Here is an 11,340-nt window from a genome sequence, read left to right on the forward strand (position 1 = left end):
CAACTCCTAGGTCATGCAGAAGTACATCCACCTGACTGTCCAACGGGCTTTCAAACAGAACACAGCACAGAAAAAGTCCAAGAGGTTGTAGAAGCAAAACACAGGGAGAGGTTTTATGTCACCTCCCTCTTTTCCTTTCTAGGTGGAAATATTTAGTGTCTGGCTTTACTTACTCATCTGATTCTGGCCTGCAGCTATCAACTCGCAACAGGCTAGGGGTGGGGATGGGTTGAAAAACAAAGGGAGTCCGAGAAGTGGTTGGTGAGAACTTCTCTCAGGAGTTGCCCACGCAGGACTGAAGGACACTGCTTGACTTCTCTCTCCCACTCACCCCTCAGTTCTGGCTCTGCTACAAGGCCTGTCAGCCCTGAGAGAAACAGCTGATGCAGATCCCAAGTACTTTCTTTCTTTCAGATAAGGATGTAGACTGACTTGGGGAGGAAACTGAAGGAGTTTGGAGGCCTTGGCTGGGAACAAAGGCCTTGCAGGCATCGTGGGTGAGGCCACCCCCTCAGGCTCTGCCCCTGGGTGTTCTAGCTTTCCCTTCCAATCTCTCTAATCCCTAGTTCCTGTGATTTCAGCAGGAAAACATCTACAATGTGTACAAACCACAGGGTCAAGCAGAGTGAGAAATAAAAGCCTAAAGCTCTGCTCTTTGGGCTCCAAGCTTGTGTGGTGATGTGGTGGTGGGCCTGCTGTGCTACCTCTGTAGGACATTGGCAGTTCCAGTTCACCCCACATAGGAGTCTAGGAGAGGACTGTCACTAGCTGATTTTCTGGCCCCGCTGTTTTTCCATGCCTTACTCTGCTCCCCATCTACTTCCTCCCTGAAAGCAGGACTCAATGGCTCTGTTTTCTTTGTGAGTTGATCCTCACCCCTGACCCTTTTCAGGCCAGTAGCAGTCTGGGGTGTAAAAGATGGGCTAGGGTGGGGTGTTCTGGAAACAGAAGGGGTTTACCAGCTGGACCGTACCTATTCATTTGCAGTAATGGGAGGAACCAAAGGGGAGGATTTAAGAGGCAGAATCTCAGAAAGAGGCTGAAAATCAAAGCTGAGCAGAGTGTCGACCAAGAAGACAGTCCCTGAGACAAAAAAAGAGGTTACAAAAACTTTGTAGAGTGACTAGGGAGCCTTGGGTCTGGGTTGAAGAGGTGGACTTACTGTGTGCTTGATGCATTCTGAGAGCTTTAAATGAATGGTGTGGGGGGTGGGGGGAGTTTGAAGAAGGTATAGTGTGGATAACTAGTAATGGAAAAAATAATTTAAAAATTAAAAAAATTTAAAAAGTCAATATATCTTAAATGCAGCAGGAAAAAGAAAGAATGAAAGAAAAAGAACAATGAACGGATGAATGAATGAACCAGGTGTAGGTGTGACATTCAGGACATTCACAGATCCAAGTCAGATAGCTCCTGTTCAGAATTTTGTGGTCACCCTCTCCCTTCATGCATCTGTTCTGTGCCAGGCCTAGACTAAGTATGCAGAGTGGTGGGGAAGAGAGCGAGGGGAGTTGGGCTCAGTGCTGCCTCTGAGGTGCCCACAGTTGACTTAGGGGAAACGAGTGTGTACACATGCAAACACGACACAGTTTCCCCTCTCCAGTAGTTCTCAACCTCATCAGACCTAGTGCCCCTTCGTATAGCCAATTCACTGTCACTTCATTTACTACCCCAAAATGAAATCCCTAGAAAATATAAGCCACCTACACACATAATTTCACCCTGAAGAAGCTGCTTGAGGTCTCTGCAAAATGAATCAGGTTAAACTTTGTGTGTCAGTATTAATCAGGTCCTAAATGTTATTAGTGATAATGTTAATCTATGCCATTTATTAGTTACTTTGGCAAATATTTACTCTCCATCTCACCTTGAGCCTGTGTTCCTAAGCCCTTGTCCTTCCCCCACTCCAGGGTAATGGAAATCCAAGTTTCAGGTAGGATCATTCTTAGAAAGAAGTGTAGGTTCTTCAAGTACAAAATAAACTGATGAAGCTGTGAGGAAACCAGTTTAGTCCTACACTCAGGGCTAAGTGCATGCATTTGTTCTTCCAACATTTACCAAGCCTTCCTTTACCTCACATACCCCATGTTTGATGAAGGGAACACAGTGATGAATGAGGCCCAGCCCCTGTCCTTAAGGAGCTACCGGGCTCATTGGGAGGGTGGTGAGGAGCCAGTTCCAGAGGGTCATGGCCAGTGCAGTGGTAGTGAAAGAGAAGACGTGGAGCTGAGGGGACACAAGTCAATCTCAGGCCTCACAGACTGGAGCTCAAGGCATGGCTACTGGCATAGGGGTGGAAACAAGTACAAATCAGGAGTTCAAAGAAGAGTGGAAACAGATGTCCACAGCCAACATGGTAACAGTGGAGGATGTTGTGACTGTTTGGATTCTCACATGCTTGTGAATAACCTGACACAACTAGAGACCAGGGTTTAAGACAATGAACTGAATTCAGTTTCCTCTTAGTTGTGGAACTCTTCCCCTACTTGAATGGAAGGAAAGGCACTGTTTCCTAAATAAGAGCTCAAGCCCTTCCCAGCATGAGCACCAACCAGTGTCCTTGTAAGAAGAGTGCCCTTCCCACCCACCCCTTGGCATGGTTTGGAGCCCCACAGAACTCTAGATTCCATAAGGAGAGTGGCCCATAAAATTTCCTAACTGATATAGCCTTGGCTGTAGAACATTCTGGAAGCTTCCATATGAAGGGGGGCGGGACCATCAGGGTCCAAGTTGGTGCTGGATAGAGGGGCCAGGAACAAATAAGACTTGGGAAACTTCCCAGTTTCTAGCATAGAGGAGGCACTAAAATTAAAGAAGAGCCCAGCCAGGGCACAAGAAGCAGTTTGAGTTCAATGTGTAAGGGGTGTGGGAAAACCTTAAAGCAAATTTGGTGCAGATGGCACCTTCTGGGGAATGTGGAGAGTGGGGTGCAATAGCAATATGTAGGGTTTGGTAGGAATCTAGTCGCGTATCCTACAGGCCCATAGGCCCACACAATCCACAGGGTCTAAGCAGAATTCCAACACTGAGGGAAGGGAGGTGCTGGCAAGAACCAGACCTGCTAACTGGCTCCCCAGCAGCCAGCTGAGGTTCAGGATTGAGTGTCAAGTCCCTTGTCAGGTGGGGGTGGTGGAGAGACCAAGGAGAGTAGCCCCAAGCACAATGGCTGGTCAGGAAAACCAGCCCTTAAGGGCAGGGGTAAAGGGGCAGTGGGAGGTGTGAGGCCCCCTCAGCCTCAGAGGCTGTGCTCACTGTCAGCCTAAGATGTAGCACCCAAGGCAGCACACACTATTTGCAGTACCTCCTCACCCCACTTGCCAAGGGCAGAACTCCTGGTGCCCTGTCAGGCTTGAGTCACATCTGTCCCAGAGCTAGACTAGGTTGAGCAGGCGGTCTTTGACCATCCTTGATGACTGAGACAAGCCTGGGACAGGCAGGGACTGACATATAAATAGCTTTTCCTTCAATCTAGTTTAAGATGACCATGTGTGCTTTTAAAATATATATATGTTTATTGAACCCTGGTTGGTGGCTCAGTGGATTGAGCACTAGCCTGTGAACCAAAAGGTCTCTGGTTTGATTCCCAGTCAGGGCACATGCCTGGGTTGAGGGCCGGGTCCCCAGTGGGAGGTGTGCGAGAGGCAACAACACATTGATGTTTCCCTCTCTCTCTCTCTCTCTCTTTCTCACCCTCTCTCTAGAAATAAATAAATAAAAATTAAAAATATATGTTTATTGATTTTAGAGAGGAAGGGAGAGAGAGATAACAGTTTGTTGCCTCTCATACGTACCCCTGACTGGGGATCAAACACACAACCTAGGTCTGTGCCCTGACCAGGGATTGAACCTTCAATCTTTTGCTATACAGGATGACACTCCAGCCAGCTGAGCCAAACCAGACAGAGTAACCATGTGGGCCTTTTTGTATTGGGGAACCATGTGCTTATGGCCCACATAATTTGCATTTGTGCAGACCTGTCAAAAGCAAAAAGTCTGTTAGAAATTGCTTTGGTTTTTCTGATATGACTGAAAACTCACTAATGTCACTGAGTGGGAGCTACCTCAGTTTTCTTAAGCCCCTTTTCTTGGACAGGTGTAAGCACCTAAATAGAGCTGCAGACCCCTTCTCCCCTGCCTCCCAGTATAGGGAGCAGGTTTCATGTTGATGGCCAATGAAACTCAAGGCTGCCTCCTGGAAACAGAGTGCCTTACTCCTCATTGGTCCTTGGATGTTGCTAAGTGCTTTCATTGGTCAGTTTCCCCTCACTCCCTGGGCCCTGCATTCCTAACCTTTTAAGGTTTGAAGTTTCTTTGCTGCTAGGCGACCTGTAGCCCCAACTGATAGGTAAAAGACAAGAGTCTCTTAGACCACACCAGGTAGCCTATCTTCCTGGAAAAATATCAAATGGCACTAGACCCTAAAAAGTCATCCCTAAAATTCTAACAGTAATAAGGCAACTCCATCTACCTAAGAAGAAGGATTTGACCAGACCAGAAATTGGAAATGGCAGAGAGCTTATGCTTCCCAATTCTCATGTCTTTAAACAAAGCAAAAACAACTCCTGTGCCTCCTGAGGACTGATGTGAGAACTAATCAGAGTGATCCGATGCACTTTGCCAGTATAAAAGTGAACTGGCAGTGCTCATTATCACTAAGGAATCTGGCCCATTTCCTCCTCTTCCTGTGGTTACGAATACAGAAAGCTTATTAAGAGAATCTGGTGGCATTGATAAATGGGCTATGCCATCTGGATTCTGGCTCCCAAATCCTGAGCTGAGGGTTATTTTCTCCTCTAGGGACATTTCAAGGACAGGCACTGCAGAGAGAGGGTTCAGGAGTCACATTTTCCCTGTGTTTCTGTTTCTCAATGTCTTTACATTGCTGGAAAAACCCCTATTATTGGCCCAGAACAACATTCAAATGTCACAAATAAATAAGTTCCCCTGGGTCAGACACTGGGTATTTTTTTTCATTTAAGCCCCAAAACAACTTTACCAATTTGGTATCATCATCATCATCATCATCATCATCATCATCATCGCTGAACAAATGGGAAGATTGAGGTTCATACAGGTTAAGTGACTTCTCCAAAGTCACATAGCTCATAAGTGGCAGAGTTGGGATTAAGACCCAAGGTTTACTTCAAAATATAGAGTAATGCACATACACTACAGATATTGTTCACCCTTGAAGGTGGTGTAGTTGAAACATGGCTGCGCCCTTAGTTCCTTCCCATTTACACATACTTCACTTTATCATCCTTTTGTCCACCATCCTGAAACCATACTCAGGAACCTAGTTGCTCTTATACTTCCCCTAAGGGGCCTCTACCAGTGTGCTTCCCATACCTGTGTTTGAGTTTCTGTTACACAGTAGCTGTTGGCAGACTGAGCGGGGGAAGAAGAGAGCTGGCACCTGTTGTATTTCTGTTTTGCAGACTTTGCTTAGTAAACTGTTCCACCGAAGCCATCAACATTGGAGACTGATTCACTGTGTTCCCATTCTCAGGACCTTTGCATTCTCACTAGGAACAATGGCTGTGGCTGCAACATGAAGCATTCTAATAATGAAATTGTAGGTAGTAGCCACTGAATGACAAAAGGAGCCACTTTGGAGTCTTTTGCTTGCTCCCTAAACCTTCTCTGCCTATACTGAGCCTGATCCTGACTACAAGTTTTTTAGCTTACTGTCTCCCCAAATTGAGTCCCAAGGAGTCCCAAGTGTCTTAGGATGAGAATCATTAGGAGATTTCTCCCCACCATGGTGAGGCCCAGTGTGTCTCACTGGGCATGGAGAAGGCATGCCTCATACCTTGATGCAACACAGCATCTGAGGCCAGCTTCTAATGCTAGCAGCCCTTGGGGTTGCCCAGTCAGTTCAGATCAGGAGAGTAGTCTAAATAAGGCAAAAAAGGAAGCAAGATAGGTAGCTGAAAGTGTCAGGAGGAAAGGGTGGCTGACTTTGCTATGCAGAAAATGCACCCTGAGGGTTCTGGGATCCAGCCTGGCAGCAGCCAAAAGCCTGCTTCATAGGACCTCCATCCCTAAACAAACACTGGTCTCAGAGCTATCCAATCCAGATCTGGTTGTGAAGACTGTTTCAGTTCCATTAACACTTAATTGTCCTTAATTGTGCCCTTCACACTCATGGTAATAGCAACAATAATAACAGCTAATGTTTACTGAGTGCCTACTGTATGGCAGGCACAAAGCTAAACACTTTATGTGGGTTAACTCACTCAACCTTCAGAACTCCATAAGATGGACGATATTTTCTCCCCATAATACAGATGAGGAAGTGGAGATGCAAAGAGATTGGTTTTCCCACACTTGGGTTCAAAGAGAGGTAGTTAATAAGATGGGATACAATCCAGAGTAACGGTGGGCAGGGGTAGCTCTGAGAAAAGACAAAGGACCTGTCATCTTGGGGAGAAAAGAGCTTATGGAAAGTAAATGCAGATAAGTGTTGGTGGGAGGGACAGAGTGATGCTTCCCATCTGATAGCCACCACTTTCTCAGAATTAGGAGGGTGTATTCTTTTGCCTGAGAAGGGGCAATACGCTCCCACCAGGGTGTCCGGGAGAGTGCTGATGCTCTACCCCTATAGTTTGCTTATAGACTGAATAACTCATGCCATGGATGGCTGGGGGGGGTGGGGTGGGCTTTTATATCTCTTCCAGAGTGACAGAAAAAATGTCATCAGCATTTCCTTTAGGCAACACCAGGGGGTGCAACAGCTTCTTTCTAGTCTGTGGCTACTTGAACTTTCCTTGACCTCTGTTGGGAGTGTGAAGAAGCATGTACCTCCCCATGTATCTCCCTGATGAAGCAGTTGAGAGGTTCCTGATAACAGAACACAGAGTCCTTGCATGCAGAATACTTTTGAAAATTCACCTGAAAACTGATTTTTGGCTGTTGACTCAATAGTCCTTCCTGCCTGGGAAGGTCCTTCTGTGGTCCAGGGCAAGGTGGACTGGCTGGGACTGCAAAGCAAGAATAGCAACAGGGTGGTGTCAGTGTCTTCAGCAGGTGGCAGTGGCACAATGATGGGAGAGTAGGAAGAACCTGGTTGTCCACAATGTTGATGTGGGTGTCAGCACTGTTACCTACAGTTCTGCAAATTGTGCCCTGCATAAGGGCACCCAAGTGAATGGGGGTTGAAATCTAGTCTGAGCTCCAGTAGTCAAACCCTATGCCCCGGAGCCATTTTTCCTAATTCTCCCAAAGACGTGGCAACTCTCCAGTCTGAGCATTCAGCAGGAGGAGGCACTTTTCTGAAATTGGGGAAGGCACCTTAGGGAGCTAATAGGGCCCAATAGGAATGAGACCCCTCTTCCTTCCTTGTTCTCTCTGGTGTCTACTTTGCTTCCAAAAACACTCTCCCCACACCTGCATCTACTTGTTCGGATTCTCATTTTGGGGGGATGTTTCCTGTCTGAGCCTCCTGGCTTTTTCCTCCTCCTGAAACCTCACTTCTCTCTGCCTGCATTGTCCTTTCTTCTGCCGACATCCCCATTCCAGTCCTCAGCTCCCACCTCAGGCAACAGTGTAAATTCACTAGAAACGCTGTGAGTGTCTGTTTTGGCCCATGGAAATCTAATCACTTGAGCAATCAAGATGATGAAGAGCTGGGGGAACTCAAAACTCCTCCCTTCCACCCTGGCACTCACTGCTCTCTTTCACTGGCTTGGCTTGGCTCACATAGTGAGCATCTACTATGTGCTGCACACACAGGCCCTGGGGACAACAGCAGTGGACAAAGCAGGCACAAATAAATCCTACTGGAGCTTAAGTTCCAGTCCTAGTGAGATTATATTTCCTTTGATTTCACCGTCCTTCTCTCCTGGTCTGATGCCCTAGAAGCCCTCCTCCTCTCCCTCCCCTCTGGAAGGCCCCCTCCTGGTCCTTGGCAAAGTCAGGACCTAACACTTTGGCTGTGGCACTTGGACACCCTGCAGACATGAGCTGTTTCTCATGTGGGGAACATATGTGTAAATTTCACTCTCCAAGTGCCTTTGCATCCGGGCCTGGCAAAAGCTCCAAATCATTGTTCTCCACCTTGGGTCACTTTCGTGCACGACTCATTTATTGTTTTCTTGACTGAAAGCCAGAGAAGCTGGGTATGGGCAAGAGTGGCATGGAGCCCAGGCTCTGTGATGTAGCATTATTAGGAGCTGTGGGGTCATTTTTCCGGTTATTTTTATTGATTGTGGCTGTGGTATCCTTCAGTAGGGGTCTGTGAGCTTCTAGTTGCTAGGTGTGGTAATGGTCAGTTCCATCTTTCATTTATCCCCTCCTTTATTTCTTAGTTAAAAAAAAAACCTGTAAAAAAAAGTCAGAGGATAACATAGCAAATGTTCACGTGCTCTCTACTGAAAATGATCAAAGTAACATTTCTAGCAAAGTAACACCTTACAGATGCCATCAACGCCCCTGTGCTATTCTCCCCAGTCCCATGGTTCATTGTCATGACCATGATATGTATGCAGGCCATGTTTTTGTGTCCATAAATGGTATGTAATAGTTTTTGTATATAGAACATTTGCCATAAGTGGTATTCTACATGAAATAGCTGTCTAAAATTTGAGGGGTTTTGCTCAGCATTATATTTTTGGTCTCTTACATTTATATAGAGAGATACAGGTTGTTCATGTTAACTACTACACACTATACCATCTGATGAATAATAAAACTTCCTTCTACAATCCCCTCCTGATAGAAACTTGAGTTGTTTCTATTTTATTACCATTACCAACCACACTGAAATTCTTCCACATATTCCCCACACACAGGAAGAAATTTTCAACTGTTTGTACCTAGAAGTCAGATCGTTGGGTTGAGGGTGTGTAGATATTGCAAAACTGCTCTTTTAGGTGGCTGGGCCAAATTATAGTTTCATTAGTAATTTATGAAACAATCTAATTTGTCATCAGCATTTCATACTCTGTCTTCCTGCTTTGTTCTCGTAGAGACCTCATGTCATACCATTCGATCATTCCCTACTCCACCCTCCTCTGTCTTATTTCTCCCACATCACTGCCAGGCCAGTCTTAGTAATGACTTCCTTCTCCACAACATGTTCCTGACTATTCCTCCAGCTGGTGTTTGAGGCCCTCCACAGGATGGGGCTAGGCAACCTTTCCCACATTATGTCTTACCACCTCCTTGCGGCAAATTCTTCCATGTGCAGACCCAACCACACACACCTTTGCTCATGCTACCATTCTCTACAACTAGCTACAGTGTTCATTTCCAACCTTTAAAAACCTCATTTATTCTTCAAAACTTGCCTCAATAACACCTCTGGAAGCCTTCCTGGATATCTCCAGGCAAAACCCCCTCTTGATTCCCACCGCACTTGACACATTATTTGTCCCAGTAGCTTGAACAAAATCAGACATAAAACCTCTTACCTATCATGCTTGGAAAGTAAGTTTGACCACATGGACCTCATTTCCCTGTGTTGCTTAGAATTCTTTGAATAAATTAAACAAATACTATATATGTCATACCCTTTCTGGGCCACTACTGAACAGTGGCTGGGCCTTCTGAGAGCTCCCAGTGTGATAGGATGAGAAGCAACACATATGCCTGTCATCCTCTGAGACAATTGGCCCTTCAGGCTTCTGAGGCATGACTGACTGGGTGCCAATTCTTAGTTTGTGTCTCTAGTGCCTGGCACTGAGTAGGGATGACAGTGAGCTTGCTGGTGTGAAACATTAGGTACTGAGCGCTGGCTGTGGTGTGGCTCAGTGGATTAAGGGCCAGCCTGCGAACTAAAGGGCCACTGGTTGGATTCCCAGTCAGGGCACATGCCTAGGTTTCAGGCAAGGTCCCCAGTGGGGGGCACGCAAGAGGCACCCATACACTGATGCTTCTCTCCCTCTCTGCCTCCCTCTCTTCCCTTCTCTCTAAAAATAAATAAATAAAACCTTCAAAAAAGAAAGGTCAGTCATTGGCTTGGAGAGTAGAAGGGAGAGAAGCATGTCTCAATTGGCTCTCAGAGGTGCCAGGATGCCTCAAGCCAACTGCTCTGGGAGTAGCCTGAGAGGCAACATGATTTCTGAGGTTAGTGGTTTCAACTGAAAGTGGTTTCAACTTGAGGGTTCAGGAGAGAATGGGGTTCTCTGGTCTTGCTCATCCCTACCCCTTCTGGTCTACCTTCCCCTATGTCCCTCTCCCATTCTTCCAGGAGCACAAGTTGCTCTCACTGACCTCTCCAACCTGGACTGATGGTCCTGGTGGTTTCCAACCATATTTTCTGTGTCTCAGGAGGGAAGGTCCCTCCTCCAGGTTGCAAATGGAAGAGCAAGTAGTAGCCTCTCCTGAGCCACCCACCTCTCAGAGCTTTCACCCCACACTGCTCAAGCAACAGACTTGGGAATGAGTGTCCGGTGTGCTCCTCACAGCCCCTCTGCGACATTCCATCTCCAGGCTGCTACCTGGAAACAAGACTTTTTCTCTTATTAACACCTGTTGAAAGTGCAACTGTAGTTTGGCCTCATGTCCTTTGCAGGAGGAGGCTCGATTCCCACTTGCAGAAGGCAGCAGGAATCTGATGCGAGCCTTTCCTGTGGGAAAATACTTCCTGCCACTGCCCAGTTGGATTGGCACCTTGTTTAAGCAGCCATAACAATGTGTCCCAATTTGGAGAAGGGAAATGGAAAACAATACCCCTCCATGTTGAGAAGAACGTAATGGCCAGAACTGAATGTGAACCCTGACTCATTAGGATTTGAGTGCAGCAAACCAGGAATTGGGAAACTGTTCTTTAGTCGGTCACTTCTCCCACACACTCCAGGCCTCTGGGCCATTTTTCCTGAGTTGAGGACCCCATTTCTTCTCACTGGATTCTCACGATAACTTCCTGACCAGTTTGCTTGCCTCCATTCTCTCCCCCTCCAATCTTCTTGGTTCTGGAGATAGAGACTTGAGTGGCTCCTTATTACCTGTGGCACAATTTCCCAAAACCTGGAACCTCTCTCACTGACTTTAATTGAAATGCCTTAAAGATGTTCAAGAACTTCTCTTTTTATTTGAATACTTACGTATTTGCTTTTTACATATTAAAGTATAAGCAACCTATCGAATCTAAGATTTCACAGACGTGTGATTGCTTAGGATGAAGTTGAAGTTCATAAACATAGACTGGCAGAGCTGAAAAGGTCCTGAGAGATCATCACACCCACTCACAGCCTTTGCCTTCACTCCCGATTCTTATCTCCACCCTGACTACACCTCTGCTAACTGAACTCCTACCCAACCTTCAAAACCAATCTCAAAAGCTGCTTCCTTCAGAAGTTGCCAGTCTCCACCAATAGACTGGCAACTCTTTGTAAT

This window comes from Phyllostomus hastatus, unplaced genomic scaffold, assembly GCF_019186645.2.
Source record: "Phyllostomus hastatus isolate PE091 unplaced genomic scaffold, TTU_PhHast_1.1 phas_contig_30, whole genome shotgun sequence".
Classification (NCBI taxonomy): Eukaryota; Metazoa; Chordata; class Mammalia; order Chiroptera; family Phyllostomidae; genus Phyllostomus; species Phyllostomus hastatus.